At 37.8% G+C, this 24,373-nt stretch overlaps 1 protein-coding gene across 3 annotated transcripts in view; it reads right to left on the bottom strand.

Annotated features, from left to right (window-relative positions):
• SCAMP1 (secretory carrier membrane protein 1) overlaps positions 1-24,373 on the bottom strand; it is a 171,033-nt gene that overhangs the window by 129,431 nt on the left and 17,229 nt on the right. The gene's annotated exons all lie outside the window — the stretch shown is intronic.

A 24,373-nucleotide genomic window follows, 5' to 3' on the forward strand; every position in this document is an offset into this window, starting at 1 on the left:
CAAAGACAAACAGAAGCAAGGTCATAAGGTGACCAGAAAAGGGAGCAGTGGGTACAGAAGCTGGAGAAAACGAAAATTGCAAATGAGTCACCAAACCAAAAACAGGGCCAATAGAGTCAGTGCCTCTCAGTTGGTGAGGAATGACTTGGTGCTTTGACCTGCGGTTCCTCAGAAAGGCTTCAGGGAGAAGGAAGGAGGAGGAAGTAGAAGAGGTACAGAAGAAGGAAAAGAGGGTGCAGAAGTCAGCTCTCCAGCCTTCACCTGACTCACTGCAGCTCAGTTTTTATCTGTTTATAAATACTGATTTTCACATTAAAATGGCTTCCACTGCTTGACAAGGAGGTGAAGGGCGAGAGGGCGTGGATTGAGGAAACACCCTGTTAGCTCCCAGAGACTGTTTTATTACAATTATAGGGATGGACAGTGTTGCGCTTCCCTCCCTCCCCCAGGAATTCTTACAATAAACTTCTATCACCTAAGGTAATTTGAGAATGTCTCCATGCCTTAAAGCCAAAACAGGTAGAACCAATATTCTTTGTTATTTTGTATTCCATTAAAAGTCTATGTAAAAACAGTTTACTGCCATTTTAATAAGCATGAATATTTACTGAGTCCTAGTGTATACATAATGATCCATAACATACTTACTGATCCACAACTGCTATTAAATCACTGCTTAATTTAATTCTAGTTTCACCTTCTTTCTCTTTCCCTTCCATAAGAGGGAGGAGAATATGACTATAACTCTACTCTTTACCTTTTATTTTTCTTAGAGTGAGATATTCACCACAGTTCAAAAGTTTAAGGCAACTTGACAAAAATCTATTTAGGAAAAAAACTCTTCAGATCTAAATTTCATCATATCTTTTTGCAGGATTATCCTATCAGTAGTTATCCTTTCCTCTCAAAAGTTCAACCTGCTTCCTCTCAACAGGATGCCTTACATCTACATTTCAAGTCTCAATCATCCTTAAAATGAACACAAGCAAAGAAAAACAAAAATATTCCTTCAAACACATTATCACCCTCAAGTTACTACCAGCCTCCTTCAATCATCCTTCTTTCTGTCCACTTCTCCTTTTTCCCCTCCTCTTCCTTCCCCAATCCCCCAGATCAAGCTGTCAGTATTTCTCACATGTAAACTGCATTAGCCTTCTTGCTGGTACCCCTCACATCCTCTGACCCCTTCTCCCATCTAATCTTTAGAATGAACTACTCAAAATAAAAACTTGCTCATGTTATACCTACAGATCCTATTGTGAAGAAAACAAATATATATTAAGTTTAGTTTATGCTCTCAATAATCAAATAGCATATTTTCAGCCTTCAGTAAATTATAAAAATTTGGGAACAATGAATAAGTGGTGAAATAATTTATGGAACAGAGATTGCAAAGATGGGTAAATTCTCACTGTCTACATAAATGACTGCTGAAGAATAAAGACAAACTTTAAACCAGCCATAACTATCAACATTCTCTTATCACACAGAATATATAATGCAAAAGCAATCTACTGTAGTGATAATATATTTTATACATTTAAAGCTGTGCTGTATAATATAGTGGCCGCTAGCCACATAGATCTGTTGAAGTCTAACTCACCCAAATTGAAATGTGCTTAAAGTATAAAACATAACATGTTTCTAATTTCAAAGACTTAACACAAAACAATGTAAAATATCTCATAGTTAACTATGTGTTGAAAAGATATTTTGTATATATGGGATTAAATAAAATATAAAATTAATTTCATCTTTTGTTCTATAGGCTACCAGAAAACTTTAACTCCATATATGGAACAAGTTATATTTCCACTGGACAGTGCTGATCTATGCATTATAATTTATTCAAGACTGAATTATAATAAATTCACTTTCATCTGGGCAAATTCAACTGTGTTAGCAAAAAGGAAAATAACAAACTCAGAATTCCACCCTATGTTATTATATAATATAGTAGCAGGCTTTCACCACACTTCACTTTCCTCACAGTTTTTTCACATGAGATACCAGAAGACAATGCAAATATTAAAACAACCATTCAGAAGAAAACGCATATTTACAATTCTATCAAGGAAACATACAGGAAAGTGAAGAAGGCTTAAAGCAAAGACAGATTCAAAGAGAGAAAGAATTCATCTAGTTTAGGGCAATACTAGACACCTTAATTACCTCATGTAATCCTCAGAATGGCACTGTGATTTAGATTCTATATACTTTCTTTCACTGCAAAGAACACTAGCTCAGAGATATTTACAGCAGCTTGCCTGAAGTCATACAGCTAAGTGACACGGTCAGGATTCAAATTTGACTCCAAAGACCAAGTTGTGAAAAGAAAATACAATAAAGAACCCAAATTTATACTTAAAATATTATTTCCTCAAAAGAAAAAGGCTGAACACTGCATTACTCTATGAAATAATGAAAATACTCTTCAATAGCTCTGTATAATCCAATCAATGTTATTTATACTAGACTAGACAACTTGATTAAGCAAGACAAATCCGAAGGTAGGGGCTAAAAGAGGCCCTACTTTCATTTCAGAGAGTTTTCTTTTAATACTTTATAGCTCTCAGAGCTACTAAAATTCTACCAATTTCCATAAATACTGAGATTTTCACATAACTGGAGAAGTACTAGTTTCTAAATGCCCCTATCATTAAAAAAAGACTGCAAAAAGCCATTAAAAATCTCAGCAAGACTGTAAAACAAGAGGTATTTACCAGAATTTCATAACTCATCATTAAGAGTACTTAATAATCACTAGAAATTTTTCAGTATATGATTATTTTGAAAAATTGGTATTGATTTTCATTGCAAGTTATGACAGTCTTACTCAAACCTAAAAGAAATTCACAAACTAATTTTTATGGATCCAAGTCATTCCTTAATAAATTAGGAAAACAACTGAAGTAATCACCCCCACACAGATTAACCTAAAAAATGCAACTTAAAAGTGAACAAATCATGTCTTAAATTGGGCCATTTGTCCATGTTAACACTAGCATTAAGTGACAAAAAATAATTATTTCATTATCAGTACACTCTACATTCTAGACGAAGAATTCTTCAGAAGCAAAATAGAGTTTCAAAATATAACTTGGTGAAAATTTCCTCCAAATAATTAATCATCTATGTAAGGGATTTAAATGAAACAGAAAGCAAATTCTAGTTTCTTAACCCTTGGTCAAAATGAAATTAATATGCAAATCTGGTCCTTTCTTTGTTCCATTTTATATTGCCAGCAGCACTTTTAGCAGTTGCTCTGAGAAATCATGCAACATTATCCTTACTAAACTCATTCATGGAATAGTTTTAGTCAAAGTTCTGTAGTTCTTAAGTAAACTTGGAAATAGCAATCCCTGTGTCTGTTTCATTATCTATAAAATGAGGGAAGTGAATTATAATAACACAAAGCCCTCTGCCTCAGATTTGGCACTTAGGGGAAGTGAGACAACAATATTGATCAAGTCCTCTTCTTCCTTCAAGACAGCTCAGACATCATCACCTTTTAAGTTTTTCAAATCTCCAATCTGAAAAATGTGCTATTCTTGTTTCTATAGCATCAAAGCATTTATCACACATTATGTCTCCCAACTAAAGTATGGATTCTTTGATATCAGGGACTTCACATTTATATCATAGTGACCATGACAGTATCTAATTCACTTTCAGAGTTACATATATATATATGTTTGGCTAAATAACCGACTGTTGTTTCATCTTCAGTAGTAACAACTCTTGAAGACTACAAAGTCTGAAACTCTTTAAACTCTAATGCAGTCACAGGCTTTACACAAAAAATTTAAGTAATTATAAAGATCTTACTAAGCTGACAAACACTTCAGTTTAAATAAAATGGTTGACAAAAACTTAGAATATGAAATTGCTTGTTTTTCACATTATGCCATTGGATCCACTCAAAGTCATGTTAATCATTTAACCAAAATAATGTAACTAGTCCATTGGTTAAAGAATTAGATGGACCATTGGCAAATGCTATGAGATACCACTAAACTAAAGGAGCCCTGCTATTCCAAATTGCACATTATATTTCTATGGCACCATATTTGAGCTACATCAACTATATGAAAGCCAGTCAAAAAAAACACAGGTCTAGAGTAAGAAATCAAATGACTTCTTAAAGGTTAAAAACCAGATCATTCAGATAGATTCAAAATGTCTTACACTTTTTAAATATTAAGAAAGATTTTAAAAATAAGGTAACTTTAAACAACCAGTACCTTTGACCATGTGCAAAAATTAACTTAAAATGAATCAAAGCCCTAAATGTATGCACTGAAATTATGACTCTTTACAGAAAACACAGGAGTAAATATTGATGGTGCTGGGTTAAGCCATGGCTTCTTAAATACGACACCAAACATAAACAACAGGAACAAAAAAATATAACTGGACATAAATGTTAAAAACTGTCCTGCTGTAAAGTATACCATCAAGGAAGTAAAAACACAACCCAAGGAATTGGAGAAAAATGTGGCAAATTTATTGATAAGTGACTTGTATCTAGAATATATGAAGAGCTCTAGTCAGTAACTAAAAGACAATATAAATTTAAAAATGAGCAAAGGATATGAAAACACATGTTTCTAAAGAAAATATGCAAATAGCTGATAATCACAAGAAAACATGCTAGACATCATTAGTCATCAGGAAATGCAAATCAAAACCATAAGGACTTACCATTAAACCATTTTATACATACTAAAATGGTTATAATAAAAAGGCATCGTAGACAGACCAAGGTTAAAAAAATTACCCAACACAAAACTGGCCTTCCAGTGTAAGTTAAAAGGACTTCTGTAGATGGAAATGTTCTTAAGTGTGAATATTTTCATCAGTGAAAATAAAGCTACAGTGAAAGTAGCAGACCACTTACTTACTAAGAAAGTATTTAGTTAAAAAAAAAAGTAGATGCCGAGGCCAAGACGGCGGCGTGAGTAGAGCAGCAGAAATCTCCTCCCAAAACCACATTTATCCATGAAAATATAACAAAGATAACTCTTCCTAAAATAGAGACCAGAGGACACAGGACAACATCCAGACCACATCCACACCTGCGAGAACCCAGCGCCTCACGAAGGGGCCCAAGCCAGGCAACACCCACCGCAACAGCGGAGATAAAATCCATTGCAGCTGGGCAGGAAGCAGAAGCCCTGTCTACACACACCTGCCCAGCATAAGCCACCAGAGGTCACTATTCTCCCAGAAAAGGAAGGCCACCAACCAACAAGAAGGAAAGCTTTTCAAGCTGACACTTGTACCAGCTCTGTAAACTATCTCTATCCCCATGAAAAGGCAAAACTACAGGCAGACAAAGATCACAGAGACAACACCTGACAAGGAGACAGACCTAACCAGTCTTCCTGAAAAAGAATTCAAAATAAAAACCATGAACATGCTGATGGAGATGCAGAGAAAAATGCAAGAGCAATGGGATGAAGTCCGGAGAGAGATCACAGATGTCAGGAAGATCACAGAAGTGAAACAAACCTTGGAAGGATTTATAAGTAGAATGGATAAGATGCAAGAGGCCAATAAAGGAACAGAAACCAGAGAACAGGAACGTATAGAATCTGTCATAGAGAGAGATAAAAGGATCTCCAGGAAAGAAACAATACTAAGAGAACTATGTGACCAATCCAAAAGGAACAATATCCATATTATAGGGGTACCAGAAGAAGAAGAGAGAGGAAAAGGGATACAAAGTCTCTTTGAAGAAATAATTGCTGAAAACTTTCCCAAACTGGGGGAGGAAATAACCAAACACACCATGGAAATACACAGAACCCCCAACAGAAAGGATCCAAGGAGGACAACACAAAGACACATAATAATTAAAATAGCAAGAATCAAGGACAAGGAAAGAGTTTTAAAGGCACCTAGAGGGAAAAAGGTCACCTATAAAGGAAAACCAATCAGGCTAACATCAGACTTCTCGAAAGAAACCCTACAGGCCAGAAGAGAATGTCATGATATATTTAATGCAATGAAACAGAAGGGTGTTGAACCAAGGAGCTACTGTATCCAGCACGACTATCATTTAAATATTATGGTGGGATTAAACAATTCCCAGACAAGCAAAAGCTGAGGGAATTTGTTTCCCACAAACAACCTCTACAGGGCATCTTACAGGGACTGCTCTAGATGGAAGCACTCCTAAAAAGACCACAGAACAAAACACACAAAATATGAATGAAGAATGGAGGAGGAGGAATAAGAAGGGAGAGAAGAAAAGAATCTCCAGACAGTGCATATAACACCTCAACAAGCGAGCTACGTCAGGCAGTAAGATACTAAAGAGGCTAACCTTGAAACTTTGGTAACCACGAATCTAAAGCCTACAATGGCAATAAGTACATATCTCTCAATAGTCACCCTAAATGTAAATGGACTTAGTGTACCAATCAAAAGACACAGAGTAACAGAATGGATAAAAAAGCAAGACCCATCTATATGCTGCTTACAAGAAACTCACCTCAAACCCAAAGACATGCACAGATTAAAAGTCAAGGGACGGAAAAACATATTTCAAGGAAACAACAGTGAGAAGAAAGCAGGGGCTGCAGTACTGATATCAGACAAAATAGACTTCAAAACAAAGAAAGTAACAAGAGATAAAGAAGGACACTACATAATGATAAAGGGCTCAGTTCAACAAGAGGATATAACCATTCTAAATATATATGCACCCAACAGAGGAGCACCAGTATATGTGAAACAAATACTAACAGAATTAAAGAGGGAAATAGACTGCAATGCATTCATTTTAGGAGACTTCAACACACCACTCACCCCAAAGGATAGATCCACTGGGCAGAAAATAAGTAAGGACACACAGGCACTGAACAACACACTAGAACAGATGGACCTAATAGACATCTATAGAACTCTACATCCAAAAGCAACAGGATATACATTCTTCTCAAGTGCACATGGAACATTCTCCAGAATAGACCACATACTAGCCCACAAAGAGCCTCAGTAAATTCCAAAAGATTGAAATCCTACCAACCAACTTTTCAGACCACAAAGGTATAAAACTAGAAATAAATTCTATAAAGAAAACAAAAAGGCTCACAAGCACATGGAGGCTTAACAACATGCTTCTAAGTAATCAATGGATCAATGAACAAATCAAAATAGAGATCAAGGAATATATAGAAACAAATGACAACAACACAAAGCCACAACTTCTGTGGGGCGCAGCAAAAGCAGTCTTAAGAGGAAAGTATATAGCGATCCAGGCACACTTGAAGAAGGAAGAGCAATACCAAATGAAAAATCTAACATCACAATTATCAAAACGGGAAAAAGAAGAACAAATGAGGCCTAATGTCAGCAGAAGGAGGGACATAATAAAGATCAGAGACGAAATAAACAAAATTGAGAAGAATAAAATACAAAAAATCAATGAAACCAAGAGCTGTTTCTTTGAGAAAATAAACAAAATAGATAAGCCTTTAGCCAAACTTATTAAGAGAAAAAGAGAATCAACACAAATCAACAGAATCAGAAATGAGAATGGAAAAATCACGACAGAATCCACAGAAATACAAAGAATTATTAAAGACTACTATGAAAACCTATATGCCAACAGGCTGGAAAACCTAGAAGAAATGGACAACTTCCTAGAAAAATACAACCTCCCAACACTGACCAAGGGAGAAACACAAAAGTTAAACAAACCAATTACGAGCAAAGAAATTGAAACAGTAATCAAAAAACTACCCAAGAACAAAACCCCAGGGCAGGACGGATTTACATCAGAATTTTATCAGACACACAGAGAAGACATAATACCCATTCTCCTTAAAGTGTTCCAAAAAATACAAGAGGAGGGAATACTCCGAAACTCAATCTATGAAGCCAACATCACCCTAATACCAAAACCAGGCAAAGACCCCACCAAAAAAGAAAATTACAGACCAATATCCCTGATGAATGTAGATGCAAAAACACCGAATAAAATATTAGCAAACAGAATTCAACAGCATATCAAAAGGATCATATACCATAGCCAGGTGGGATTCATCCCAGGGATGCAAGGATGGTACAACATTCGAAAATCCAGCAACATCATCTACCATATCAACAAAAAGAAAGACAAAAATCACATGATCATCTCCAGGTGGGATTCATCCCAGGGATGCAAGGATGGTACAACATTCGAAAATCCAGCAACATCATCTACCATATCAACAAAAAGAAAGACAAAAATCACATGATCATCTCCATAGATGCTGAAAAAGCATCTGACAAAATTCAACATCCATTCATGATAAAAACTCTCAGCAAAATGGGAAGAGAGGGCAAGTACCTCAACATAATAAAGGCCATATATGATAAACCCACAGCCAACATTATACTGAACAGTAAGAAGCTGAAAGCATTTCCCCTGAGATGGGAATGAGACAGGGATGCCCACGCTCCTCACACCAGTAAGGAAGGCTGCCATCCAAAAGACAAACAACAACAAATGTTGGCGAGGCTGTGGAGAAAGGGGAACCCTCCTACACTGCTGGTGGGAATGTAAATTAGTTTAACCATTGTGGAAAGCAGTATGGAGGTTCATCAAAATGCTTAAAACAGACCTACCATTTGACCCAGGAATTCCACTCCTAGGAATTTACCCTAAGAACGCAGCAATCAAGTTTGAGAAAGACAGATGCACCCCTATGTTTATCGCAGCACTATTTACAATAGCCAAGAATTGGAAGAAACCTAAATGTCCATCGGTAGATGAATGGATAAAGAAGATGTGGTACATATACACAATGGAATACTACTCAGCCATAAGAAGAGGGAAAATCCTACCATTTGCAGCAACATGGACGGAGCTGGAGGGTGTCATGCTCAGTGAAAAAAGCCAAGGAGAGAAAGAGAAATACAAAATGATTTCACTCATCTGTGGAGTATAAGAACAAAGGAAAAACTGAAGGAACAAAACAGCAGCGGAATTATAGAACCCAAAAATGGACTAACAGGTACCAAAGGGAAAGGGACTGGGGAGGATGGGTGGGTAGGGAGGCATGGATGATTAGCATGCACAGGGAGGGAGGGAGAAAGGGGAGGGCTGTACAACAAAGAGAAGACAAGCAGTGATTCTACAACATTTTGCTATGCTGATGGACAGTGACTGTAAAGTGATTTATAGGGGGGACCTGGTATAGGGGAGAGCCTAGTAAATAGAATATTCTTCATGTAAGTGTAGATTAAAGATAAAAAAAAAAGAAAGAGAGAAAGAAAGAAAAGGGGGATTACTCCTTGATAGGATAAAACTAATGTTAAACCAACGATTAACACATGCTTTAAATATCCTTAATTTTGATCACTTAAAGGGTGTCAGATGATCTGTTATGGAGGTACACTTTTTTTATAATATTCCTTTCTCTTAAAAAAAAAAAAGCAGTTCCTGTGTGGTGACCTCCAATGAATTCTACACAATGGTATAAAGGGCATATCAAAGTGTGGGCAAAGGGTCTGTTTGTGTTTATACAGAGGATCAAAGCCTAATTTGGCTACCCAGAAAATGAACTAAGATACGATATGAAGAAGAACTTCCAACATCAGCACTCTCTGGAAGACTCATACCAGAAGATGATCATCAAAAAACCTCCACAAAGATCCAGGCAATGCTGCAGTTGTAGCTGCATCCATCCCACCGGTTCCTGGACTTGCCATTGGAATGAAGAAGGAGATACCTAAGCTGGCCTGTGCTTTCAGTAAAACAACAAATTTGACTGGATCTATACTGTTGGAACTCAACCAAGAATTAGGAGAAGTGCAAGTTGTAGCGCTCCAAAATCTTACAACTACAGACTATCTACTGTTAAAAGAACATATGGGATGTGAACAGTTCCCAGGAATGGGTTGTTTTAATTTGTCTGATTTCTCTCAAACTGTTCAAGTACAGTTGGACAATATCCATCATATCATAGACAAATTTTCACAAATGCCTGGGGTGCCTAACTGGTTTTCTTGGCTTCACTGGAGATGGCTGGTAATTATAGAACTGCTTTGGTTATGTAACTGTATTCCTATTATGTTAGTGTGTGTGCGCAATTTAATTAGTAGTTTAAAACCTATACATGCTTAAGTTACTCTACAAGAAGATATGTCAAAGAAATAATCAATCTTCCCATGTTTTCTTCCATCTGCTACCTCTATAGCTTTTCTTCTTCCTTCGTAATTACAACCCTTAAATAGAATTCGTGCCTCATATCAAATTTACCGAGTATCATAATTCCTCCAAGTGGTAAAGATACCTCAAGACAAATGCTGGGCATAGAAGCCATAAATCTGCAAAGAAGTAAAAAGCTAACCTTTACAAACAATATGGCTTCTCTCTCACTTACCAACTTTACATCTCCCTGTATGGCCCCGTAAGATGACTGGTTAGCCAGAGACGGGTTAGATTCCTCAAGGGAGGAACAACCTAAGACAGGCACAGTCACAGGGGGGCCATCAGGTGAGAAATAGGGGATCAACAGTGGTGAAGCTTAGAACCTCACCCCCCATTTTGAGAGAAATCTTCTGCATCCGTGGATGTTTTAATGCCCTTGTCTAGCTTGGATTAACACATAGTCTACAGGCACACACCTGTTCATCTACAATTGCTCTCTTAGAACACTAAACTATGTTTTCTACCTTTATCTTGCATCTACCTACCACTTCAGCATTTTATTAAAAAAATAATAATAATAATAATAATAATAATAATAATAATAATAATAATAATAAAGGGAGAAATGTGGGATCCACATATAAATCAAGTATAAAAATCAAACGAATATTCATATTTGACCTGATTGTTTATAGTTCATAATGCGTGATAAAAACTGAAAGTTTCTGTGATGACTGCCCTAGTACTGTTAACCATGTAAGACCTTATTCACTATGTAAGAATTTGTTCACCATGTAAGAACTTGTTTTTTCTGCTTCAGAAGATTGGAGACTGACTAGAATTAGGCTTGAGATGGATTAATGATTGTGCATTGAGCGTTGACTCCCCTATACAGAATTGTATTGTTGTTAACAACCATTTGATCAATAAATATGAGAGATGCCCTCTCAAAAAAAAAAAAAAGTAGGCTCATGGGAAGATGGCAGCATGAGTAGTTCAGTGGAAATCTTCTCCCAAAAACATATATACATTTATGAAAATACAATAAATACAACTATTCCTAAAAGAGACACCAGTGGATGCAGTACAACAGCCAGGATACATCTACATCTGTGAGAACCTAACATCACACGAAGGAGGTAAGATACAAGTCAAGGCCAGGTGGGACCCGAATGCTCCCCCACCCCAGATCCCGGCGGGAAGAAAGGAGTCAGAACGGGGAGAGAGTGAAAGACCAGGACTGCTAAATAACCAGCTCTAGATATCCGCACCCGGAGTGCAGACACAAAGTACACAGGGTGCTGGATATTAGAGAAATAGAAAAGCAAAACCTGTGGGCAGGTTCCTGCAATGGGCGCACCTGAGACAAAAGAAAAGCGAGTGCTTTTTGCAAGTCTTAAAGAGACAGGGACCCCACCGCTGAATGAAGTCATCCCAGCACACTTAGCCAGCAGCTGGGAATCCCGGGGAACTTTAGGCACCCTAAACCCCTGGGAGGCAGTGCAGCTCTGAATCCCCTCATGGCACTAAGCAGACTGCCAGTCGTTTTTCCAACTGGTGCAGACCCTGACACACTGGCCCAGTAGTGGGAGAGTGGCAGCGCATGCCAGGGGTGGTGGCGCAAGAGGGGACTGGGAGTGGCTCACGTGCACCGGCGGCACCAGAGGGGACCAGGAGCAGCTTGAGCGAGCCTGCTGCAGCTGTAACTGAACAGCCCAGGGGTGGCCTGCACGCGCCAGCGGCACTGGTGCCAGTGGAGCATGGGACAGGTCGCACAGGAGAGGCCCGCGCACACCTGCAGCAGTGCCAGAGGGAGCAGCCGCACTCCCAGCAGCTGACTGGAATCCCAGCCCAACACACAGCCACTTGGGCAGACCCAAAGGCCGCAGTTGGTACACAGCTGCCCGGCAGGGATGCCACTACTGCAGAGGAGTGCATCTGGGGTGCCTGCCACTCCCCGCAGGGCTCTGCACTGCTCTGACAGACACCCCACCAACAGCAGCTTAGGGGATTAACCAGGTGGCTGCTCCAGGAGTGTGGGTAACTGACACAGGCAGTGGAGAAGGGTAAGGCATCCTGCAAGCAGGAAAGGACTTTCTTCTCCCAGCTGACACACCCGCAACCTGCCTACAGTGACCACATCACCATGAAAAGGCAAAAAAGTTTAGTCCAGACCAAAATAGCTCAGACAACACCTGAGAGAGGATCTGCAGAGACAGACCTAACCAACCTCCCTGAAAAAGATTTCAAAATAAAAATCATGAACATGCTGACAAAGCTGCAGAGTAATGTACAAGAGGTAAGGGATGACATCCAGAGGGAGATTACAGAGAAAACAATCTCTGGAAGTATTTATAAGCAGAATGGATAAGATGCAAGAGGCCATTGATGGAATAGAAACCAGAGAACAGGAACGCATAGAAGCTAACACAGAGAGAGATACAAGGATATCCAGGCATGAAACAATATAAAGAGAACTGTGTGACCAATCCAAATGGAACAGTATCCGCATTACAGGGGTACCAGAAAAAGAAGAGAGAGAAAAAGGGTAGAAAGTGTCTTTGAAGAAATAATTGCTGAGAACTTCCCCAAACTGGGGAAGGAATTAGATGCTCAGACTATGGAAGCACACAGAACACCCAACAGAAGGGACAAAAAAGAGGACAACACCAAGACACATAATAATTAAAATGGCAAAGATCAAGGAAAAGGACAGACTATTAAAGGCAGCCAGAGAGAGAAAAAAGGTCACTTACAAAGGAAAACCCATCAGGCTATCATCAGACTTCTCAACAGAAACATTACAGGCCAGAAGAAAATGGCATGATATATTTAATGCAATGAAACAGAAGGGTCTTGAACCAAGGATACTGTATCCAGCATGATTATCATTTAAATATGAAGGAGGGATTAAACGCAAACATATATGGCCAATTAATATACAATAAAGAAGCCATGGACATACAATGCGGAAATGACAGCCTTTTCAACAGGGGGTGTTGGCAAAACTGGACAGCTACATGTAAGAGAATGAAACTGGATCATTGTCTAACCCCATACACAAAAGTAAATTCAAAATGGATCAAAGACCTGAATGTAAGGCGTAAAACCATAAAACTCTTAGAAAAAAACATAGGCAAAAATCTCACGACTTCTTCGTGAACATATCTCCCCGCGCAAGGGAAACAAAAGCAAAAATGAACAAATGGGACTGTATTAATCTAAAAAGCTTCTGTACTGCAAAGACACCATCAATAGAACAAAAAGGTATCCTTCAGTATGGGAGAATATATTCATAAATGACAGATTCAATAAAGGGTTGACATCCAAAATATATAAAGAGCTCACACACCTCAACAAACAAAAAGCAAATAATCCAATTAAAAAATGGGCAGAGGAGCTGAATAGACAGTTCTCTAAAGAAGAAATTCAGATGGCCAACAGACACATGAAAAGATGCTCCACATTACTTGTCATCAGAGAAATGCAAATTAAAACCACAATGAGATATCACCTCACACCAGTAAGGATGGCCATCATCCAAAAGACAAACAACAACAAATGTTGGCAAGGTTGTGAAGAAAGGGAAACCCTTCTACACTGCTGGTGGGAATGTAAATTAGTTCAACCATTGTGGAAAGCAGTATGGAGGTTCCTCAAAAAACTCAAAATCTAAATACCATTTGAGCCAGGAATCCCACTTCTAGGAATTTACCCTAAGAATGCAGCAGCACAGTTTGAGAAAGATAGATGCACCACTATGTTTATTGCAGCACTATTTACAATAGCCAAGAAATGGAAGCAACCTAAGTGTCCATCAGTAAATGAATGGATAAAGAAGATGTGGTACATAAACACAATGGAATATTAATCAGCCATAAGAAAACAAATCCTACCATTTACAACAACATGGATGGAGTTAGAGGGTATTATGTTCAGTGAAATAAGCCAGGCAGAGAAAGAAAAGTACCAAATGATTTCACTCATATGTGGAATATAACAACAAAGGAAAAACTGAAGGAACAAAACAGCTGCAGAATCACAGAATCCAAGAATGGACTAACAGTTACCAAAGGGAAAGGGACTGGGGAGGATGTGTGGGAAGGGAGAGAGAAGTGGGGAGAGAAGAAAGTGGGCCTTATGATTAACATGTATAATGTGGGGGGCACAGGGAGGGCTGTGCAACACAGAGAAGACAAGTAGTGATTTTACAGCATCTTACTACGCTGATGGACAGTGACTAATGGGGTATGTGAGGTGACTTCGTGAAGGGGGGAGTCTAGTAAACATGTTTCTCATGTAACTGTAGATTAACGATACCAAAATTAAAAATTAAAAAATGGGCAGAGGAGCTGAATAGACACTTCTCAAAAGAAGAAATTCAGATGGTCAGCAGGCACATGAAAAGATGCTTCACATTGCTAATCATCAGAGAAATGCAAATTAAAACCACAATGAGGTGTCACCTCACACCAGTTAGGATGGCTGCCATCCAAAAGACAAATATCAACAAATGTTGGTGAGGATGTGGAGAAAGGGAAACTCTCCTACACCGCTGGTGGGAATGTAAATTAATTCAACCTTTGTGGAAAGCAGTATGGAGGTGCCTCAAAAAGCTCAAAATAGAAATACCATTTGACCCAGGAATTCCACTCCTAGGAATTTACCCTAAGAATGCAGCAGCTCAGTTTGAAAAAGACATATGCACCCCTATGTTTATTGCAGCACTATTTACAGTAGCCAAGATTGGGAAGCAACCTAACTGTCCATCAGTAGATGAACGGATAAAGAAGATGTGGTACATATACACAGTGGAATATTATTCAGCCATAAGAAGAAAAGAAATCCTACCATTTGCAACAACATGGATGGAGTTTGAGGGTATTATGCTCAGTGAAATACGCCAGGAGGAGAAAGACAAGTACCAAATGATTTCACTCATTTGTGGAGTTTAAGAACAAAGAAAAAAATGAAGGAACAAAACACCACCAGACTCACAGAACATAGACTAACAGGTACCAAAGGGAAAGGGAACGGGAAGGGTGGGAGGGAAGGGAGGGATAAGGTGATAAAAGGTACATTACAATTAGCACACATAATGTAGCGGGGGGGGGGACACAGGAAAGGCAGTATATACAGAGCAGACAAGTAATGATTCTATAGCATCTTACTATGTTGATGGACAGTGACTGTAATGGGGTATGTGGGGGACACTTGATAATAGGGGGAGTCTAGTAACGATAATGTTGTGTAAGTAATTGTACATTAATGATATCGAAATAAAAAATAATCATAAATTAATTTCAAAAAAGAAAAGGAAAATATTTGGTCTTACATCTGTTTAACTGACTCTCAAGTTCAGTTACCTTAGAACAGTAACAAATGAGTCACTGATTTGATTACTCAAGAACAATGGAACAGCAGGGTCCTCCCGTATAAGTACCCCTTATTTTCAATAAACTGTCAAGTGATTTCTGCAAAAAAGTTTGTTTTATCACACACAATGATTCTCCACTGAGATTAGTGGATTTTCTGTAATTCTCCCTCAAAATATTAAATAGTGAAATACTAGAACAATTACCACAAAATGTGGCAAAGACCTGTGAACAGATTTTTTTAAGTCTTAGCATGTTGGTTATATTATAGGCAGTCAACTTTTAAATGTATTTTTTCCACCTGAGAGTAAATGTATAGTTCTGAGAACTTGTTCTTATGAAGTGAACTCTGGCTAAATATATAACCTACTCTTGTTAACTTGGTGGTTAAGCTCCCCCAATCCAGCACTTAAAATCATAGCACCACCAAATCCAAACATTCTCTGCAACAATAAATGGGTGGTGAGGGGTGGGAGTGGGGGGATTTCTGATTGTAACACCAGAGATTCATCTCCTGTTAGCTTCCCATTACACACTGAAAAGTAATCATAACTTTGAAATCTATTAGACTCAAATATAATAAAAAAGGACGCTAGATGTTCCTTTTCAAAAATCACCAACATTAATCAAGTACACAAGTGTCCAATATTTAAACAAAGTTTATATTACAAGGTGATTTTGTCATAAAAATAAATGAACTTCCCCTGTTATTACCCTTAGTATAGTAGCTTCTAAATTCCTAAGCCTTGTAAGACAACCAGTAATTTGTATGTTTTGTTTTTGTTACTATTTCTGTTAGAACTAAAAAGTTTAAAAGTTAACAAAAATTAGAGTCTCCCTTAGAAAACACAGGCAATTTAGGGATGAAATAAAAGGAGTAAATAATCACATGTTGTAACCAAAGATAAATCTTGCACCATTATTTATTTCCTTAATTGGTTATTTTAAGAGCTTCTTTTTCTTTGTCTTATTCAAAAGAAAAACTCTTGTAAGAAATATAGAAAAACAACAAATCATTACTAAAGGCAGAAAAATTAAGTAATTTGCCTAAGGTGACCTAGCAAGTAGGTGGAGAAGCTAACACAGGCATCCTGTTTCAAGAGCCACCCTTTTTACCTACTCCCCTCTACAAGAAGACAAACCTCTGCAAACTTCATTTTCTCCATCCTCTAATCCATCTAACACCAGACTAAGAATGCAGAAATATTTGTCTGCAATATATATAGAGTTCATAGAACATTTTCTTATGAACTCAATGCTAAATGGTGGTTAAGAGCCTCTGAGATTCAAATGTAAACATTTCCACTAAAAAATTTTTGATCAAATAGAAAAAGCACAAAACATACTTCTTTTAAGTTTAGGGACTGTGTTGACTTGTATTTTTACAACATGCCACTTACTTGTAAGCAATTCAAAAATTTATAACTATTTGACATGCCAAAAATGAAGTATGCTAAGCCATAAATAAAACCACAAGACTAACTAAATCAGCCTAAAACAAGCATCAACAGCTTCAGGAATATTGCTAAATGGTGGTAAAATTACACTAGTGTACCAACACCTAGCTACTCCTGATGCTATTTTCCTGTCTATCACCTACCACTTTCATTTCTCACCAGTTTCCATATATATTCCAAATCACTATATGAGGACTCTAACTATGATTAAAGGATTCCCACAGGTCAAATGGCTCCCAATAGCATGTATACAACTCTACCACTACTTAATTCTCCTGGAGAAAGTGGAAAATTCCAGTATTTGTTGTGTACATATTGTTTCTACAATATGCATGGTTTTCACTGTGTCTGATATGCAAAACCTTTTAATAGCTACATATACCAAATCACCTTTCAAATGTCTGATTTACTTTTTCTTCTATTATCAATCAACTTAAAATTATTAGCGTGTAACTATCACACACCCATCTTACTAGTTTCATTTCACCAATATTCAATGGTTAATCTACCAATACTTAAAATGCATACCACTTTATAATATACACCTATCCCTTACTTTATCATAATTCAAGAGGTTCCAGTAAGTTGCTTTTATGAAAAAATGTATTCAGTAATTCATCTGTATTCTGCAAAATAAATGAAAGTGGTTTTTTTAAGGAAAATAATCAAGTTGGTAATATCGATAATATGTTTATAATTACATTCTAAAAACAAGCGTAAACCCATCATTACACTTTTTTAAAAATGTATTTAATATAAGAAGAGATTTAGAATCAGTTGCAATACTTGCTTTGGCAATTCTGGAAGCTAGACAAGCTAACATACTCTAGGGACACTCATCAGGTATTTGGGAGCCATTCTACATGAAAACTGCAAGGCTTTTTTTAGATAAAATATTTCATTTCTTTTGCAAGAACACAGGTTAAGAAAATAAAAAGATTTTCAACAAAGGTGCCAATATCATTCAATGGGAAAAGAACAGTTTGATCAACAAATGGCATTGAAATAACTGGATATCCACATTCAAAAGAATGAAGTTCAACCTTACTTCACTTTCACACCACATACAAAAATCAACTCAAAATGAATCATAAACCTATAGCGAACAAAATAAAACTCTTAGATGAAAACATGGGGTAAATCTTTATGACCTCAGATTTGGATTTTTGGATACAATATCAAAACACATGCTACCAAATATAGATAATGTGGATTTAATAAAAATTTTAAACTTTTGTGCTTCAAAGGACAAAAAGTAAAAAGACAATTAGCAAAATGGGAGAAAATACTTGTAAATCATATACCTAGATAAAGGACTTGTATCCAGAATATACAAAAATCTCTTACAACTCAAATAAAAAAGACAACCCAATTTTAAAATGGGCAAAGGATCTGAATAGACATTTCCCCAAAGATATGCAAATGGCCAATAAGCACATAAAAACATCCTCAACATCATAAAGCCATCAGGAGAATTTAAATCAAAACCACAATGAGGTACTTCATACCCCCTAGGATGGCTAGAATCATGAACAGATAATAAAAAGTGTTGACAAAGATGTACAGACAGCAGAACCCTCAGACATTGCTGGTGGGATTATAAATGGTACAGCCACTTTGGAAAATGATCAAGCAATTCTGCTCCTCCTAGGTATATAGCCAGTAGAATTCAAACAAAAGCTTGCATAAAAATGTTTACAGAAGCATTATTCTTAATAGTTAAAAGCTGGAAACAACCCAAATTTCCATCAACTAATAAACTGGCATTACTAAGTCTTAAAAGCACCCAAACCCAAATGTCAAGGAAATTATTGGATTGCTCTTTGCATACAGCTCTACAGTGACTTCCTGCAGTAGTTCTTGCACAAGTTAAGGGGAACAGGAGCTCCAGTACTATTCTACAATGTGAAGTGAGAACCTATAGGACAATACAGGCTTCCTCAGCAGGAGCACATGAAACAGAACAAAAGTGGTAAGGGAACTTGGTACAAAGTCAAATCCAACCAACTTCTACATCATCTTTTATTTCCAACACCTATTGTAAGTAAAGAAATTTCCACCTTGTGATTTAAAAACCTCTCACTGTTTAGATTTTCATTACTCTACCACAAAAAACTAAATACATGTTTAATTCTATCATTTATGTCTGTAATAGGTCTAAGGACAGGTTCAATTCTACTATGGTTTTGGCAAGAAAGTGTTACTTCACTTTTACTTTTTGGCAGTTCTTGTTGAAAGAAAAAGACTTGGGTCACCTCAAATGCTGGGGGAAGAGAGAATATTTTAAAAATAACACACAGAAAGGAGGATGCCAGGTTTCACAGAGACCAGAATTCTTCAAGACATGGCAACATTTCCTGTAGTTCAAAAGCAGCTATAATAAGGGACAGGAATTCTAAAAAACGACCCTCAGAAGCCCTGTTCAGAAGACTCCTACTCCACTGCTTCATGATTAAAATAATTTGTCTCTTTCCTCATGTCTTTCCATTGTTATTCCCACTATACTTAACTAACTTTTTCTCTGTGCTTTCATTTCACATTTCTGGGAAAGTGATAGTTAACTATCACTTTTCCTGTTGGGGCAAAATTTTTGGACTAAGCAATCTTATCTGCTCCTGATGAGCTCAGAGACCTGGTCCTCCCTTGGGCCTGGGAACTTTGATGAGACAGCTGAGGCCAGCATGGCAAGGGTCACACAATAAAGGACATAACCACTTAAGTGTAAGAAAACACTTAGGGCTGCTCCCTCAACAGACACTGACACTCAGAGTATAGCAGGCCGCTAAAACATAAAGCCTCCTCCCTATCTGAGATGATCAGACTCAATCCCAATAGCCAACAGATGAAAACTTATGCAGTCACAAAATGGTCCACAGAGATACAAAAATGTAACAATTACAGAGTTTCAAAGGAGAAAAAAACCTCAGATACAAAAATCTCTACCTTAGCATCTCTGATAGGTCATCCAAATTCTGCTTAAGTTCCTTCAAGTGCTAGGGAATCCCATACCAAAAACAGCATTGTCGAGGGGAGGAACCAAGAATGGAGGCCTGAGTGGGGAAGCAGAAATCTACTCCCAAAACCATATATATTTTTGAAAATACAACAAATACAACTATTCCTAAAAGAGAGAACAAAAGATACAGTACAATGGCCAGGCAACATCTACACCTGTGAGAACCCAGCGCCTCACAAAGGGGGTAAGATATAAGCCGCAGCCTGGCAGGACCTGAGCGTGCCCCTCACTCGAGCTCCCTGGCGGAAGGAGAGGAGTCAAAGGGGGAAAGGAGTGGGAGCTCAGGACTGCTAAATACACAGCCTTAGTCATCTGCACTGGGAGAGGGGACACACAGTGCATGGTGTGCTGGATACTAGGGAAACAGAACAGTAAAATCTGTGAGCAGGTTCCCACAGGTGGTGCCCCTGGGAGAAAAGAAAAGCAAGTGCTTTTTGAAAGTCTTAAATGGACAGGAGTCTCACAGCTAGACGGAAGCATCCTGGCAAACTCAGCCAAGCAGCTGGGAATCCCAGGGAACTCCAGACATCCAAACCCCCTGGGGGGCAGCGTAGCTCTGAGGCCACTCACGGCAATAAACAGCCTCCTGCCCATTCCCCCTCCGGCATGGCGCCGCCATAGCAGAGCCCCAGCCTGAGATCGGCCACACCCACAGCAGCAGCAAAGAGCCTCCCTGGCAGCCGCCAGGGCCAGACTCAGAGACCTGGTCTGCGTGCAGCTGCCCAGCACAAGCCACTAGGGGTCGCTGTTATCACAGGAGAGGAAGGCAATGAACAAGAGGGAAGGGACTCTGTTCTCCCAGCGAACACATGTGCCAACTGCCCACGACTGCCTCTATCACCACCAAAGGCAGAAGAATTTGATAATCACACAGACATCCCAGGAGAGAGAACCTGTTGAGATAGATTTAACCAATCTTCCTGAAAAAGAATTCAAAATAAAGGTCATAACCATGCTAATGGAGCTGCAGAGAAAAATGCAAGAGCTAACAGATAAAGATGGGAGGGAGAATACAGAAATAAAACAATCTCTGAAAGGACTTAATAGCAGAATGGATGAGGTGCAAGAGGCCGCTAATGGAACAGAGATCAGAGAACAGGAATGCAGAGAAGCTGATGCAGTGAGAGATAAAAGGATCTCTAGGAATGAAAGAATATTAAGAGAACTGTGTGACCAATCCAAACGGAACAATATATGCATTACAGGGGTACCAGAAGAAGAAGAGAAAAGGGGATTGAAAGTGTATTTGATAAAATAATTGCTAAAAACTTCCCTAAACTGGGGGAGGAAATAGTCGCTCAAACCACAGAAGCACACAGAACTCCCAACACAAGGGACACAAGGAGGACAACACCAATACACATAATAATTAAAATGGCAAAGATAAAGGACAAGGACAGAGTATTAAAGGCAGCCAGAGAGAGAAAAAAAGGTCACTTACAAAGGAAAACACATCAGGCTATCATCAGACTTCAAAAGAGAAAACTTACACACCAGAAGAGAATGGCATGATATATTTAATGCAATGAAACAGAAGGGACTTGAACCAAGAATACTGTATCCAGGACGATTATCATTTAAATATGAAGGAGGGATTCAACAATTCCCAGACAAGCAAAAGTTGAGGGAATTTGCCTCCCACAAACCACCTCTACAGGGTATTTTAGAGGGACTGCTCTAGATGGAAGCACTCCTAAGACTAAATAGATGTCACCAGAGAAAATAAAATCACAGCAAAGTAAGCAGACGAACAAAATACTAACTAACGGCAAAAAATAAAATCAACTACCCACAAAAGCAGACAAAGGAAACACGAAAGAGCACAAAATAAAACACCTAACATATAAAAAATGGAGGAGGAGGAATAAGAAGGGAAAGAAAGAATCATCAGACAGTGTTTATAATAGATCCATAAGCAAGTTCAGTTAGATGATAAGATAGTAAAGAAGCTAACCTTGAACCTTTGGTAACCATGAATCTAGAGCCTGCAATGGCAATAAGTACATATCTTTCAATAATCACCCTAAATGTAAATGGACTGAATGTACCAATCAAAAGACACAGAGTAATAGAATGGATAAAAAAGCAAGACCAATCTATATGCTGCTTACAAGAAACTCACCTCAAAACCAAAGACATGCACAGACTAAAAGCCAAGGGATGGAAAAAGATATTTCATACAAACAACAGGGAGAATAAAGCAGGTGTTACAGTACTAGAGTCAGACAAAATAGACTTCAAAACAAAGAAAGTCACAAGAGATAAAGAAGGACATTATATAATGATAAAGGGGTCAGTACAAGAGGATATAACCATTATAGATATATATGCACCCAATACAGGAGCACCAACATATGTGAAAAAAATACTAACAGAATTAAAGGAGGAAATAGAACGCAGTGCATTCATTTTAGAAGACTTCAAAATACCACTCACTCCAAAGGACAGATCCAACAGACAGAAAATAAGTAAGGAAAGGAAGGCACTGAACAACACACTAGAATACATGGACCTAATACACATCTATAGAACTCTACACCCAAAAGCAGAAGGATACACATTCTTCTCAAGTGCACATGAAACATTCTCCAGAATAGACCACATACTAGGCCACAAAAAGAGCCTCAATAAATTCAAAAAGATTGAACTTGCATCAACCAGCTTCTCAGATCACAAAGGTATAAAACTAGATATAAATTGTACAAAGAAAGAAAAAAGGCTCACAAACACATGGAGGCTTAACAACATGCTCCTAAATAATCAATGGATCAACGACCAAATTAAAATAGAGAACAAGCAATATATGGAAACAAATGACAACAACAATACAAAGCCCCAACTTCTGTGGGATGTAGCAAAAACAGTTTTAATAGGAAAGTATATAGCAATCCAGGCATATTTAAATAAGGAAGAACAATCCCAAATGAATAGTCTAATGTCACAATTATCGAAATTGAAAAAGAAGAACAAATGAGGCCTAAAGTCACCAGAAGGAGGGACACATTAAAGATCAGAGAAGAAATAAATAAAATTGAGAAGAATAAAACAGTAGAAAAAATCAATGAAACCAAGAGCTGGTCCTATAGAAAATAAACACAATAGATAAGTCTCTAGCCAGACTTATTAAGAGAAAAAGAGAATCAACACACATCAACAGAATCAGAAACAAGAAAGGAAAAATGATGATGGACTCTGCAGAAATACAAAGAATTTTTAGAGAATTCCTATATTCTATGAAATATAGGAATGAAATGAAAACCTATATTCTACCAAGCTAGAAAACCTAGACAAAATGGACTTCCTAGAAAAATACAACCTTCAAAGAATACCAAGGAAGAAATACAAAATCTAAACACACCAATTACCAGGAATGAAATTGAAGTGGTAATCAAAAAACTACCCAAGAGAAAAACCCCGTGCCAGATGGATTTACCTCGGAATTTTATCAGACACACAGAGAGGACATAATACCCATTCTCTTTAAAGTTTTCTAAAAAATAGAAGAGTAGGGAATACTCCCAAACTCATTCTATGAAGCCAGCATCACCCTCATATCAAAACCAGGCAAAGACCCCACCAAAAAAGAAAATTACAGACCAATATCCCCGATGAACATGGATGCAAAAATACTCAGCAAAATATTAGCAAACTGAATTAAAAAATACATCAAGAGGATCATACACCATGACCAAGTGGGATTCATCTCAGGGATGCAAGGATGGTACAACATTTGAAAATCCATCAACATCATCCACCACATCAACAAAAAGGACAAAAATCACATGATCATCTCCACAGATGCTGAAAAGCATTCGACAAAATTCAACATCCATTCATGATAAAAACTCTCAACAAAATGGGGACAGAGGACAAGTACCTCAACATCACAAAGACCATATATGATAAACCCACAGCCAACATCATACTGAACGAGAAGCTGAAAGCTTTTCCTCTAAGATCGGGAACAAGACAGGGATGCCCACTCTCCCCACTGTTATTCAACATAGTACTGGAGGTCTTAGCCACGGCAATTAGACAAAACAAAGAAATACAAGAAATCCAGATCGGTAAAGAAGTCAAACTGTCACTATTTGCAGATGACATGATGACATGATATTGTACATAAAAACCCTAAAGACTCCACTCCAAAACTACTAGAACTGATATCAGAATACAGCAAAGTTGCAGGATACAAAATTAACACACAGAAATCTGTGGCTTTCCTATACACTAACAATAAACTAATAGAAAGAGAAATCAGGAAAACAATTCCATTCACAATTGCATCAAAAAGAATAAAATACCTAGGAATAAATACAACCAAGGAAGTGAAAGACCTAAACCCTGAAAACTACAAGACACTCTTAACAGAAATTAA

The sequence above is a fragment of the Manis javanica genome, chromosome 1 (genome assembly GCF_040802235.1).
Source record: "Manis javanica isolate MJ-LG chromosome 1, MJ_LKY, whole genome shotgun sequence".
NCBI lineage: Eukaryota > Metazoa > Chordata > Mammalia > Pholidota > Manidae > Manis > Manis javanica.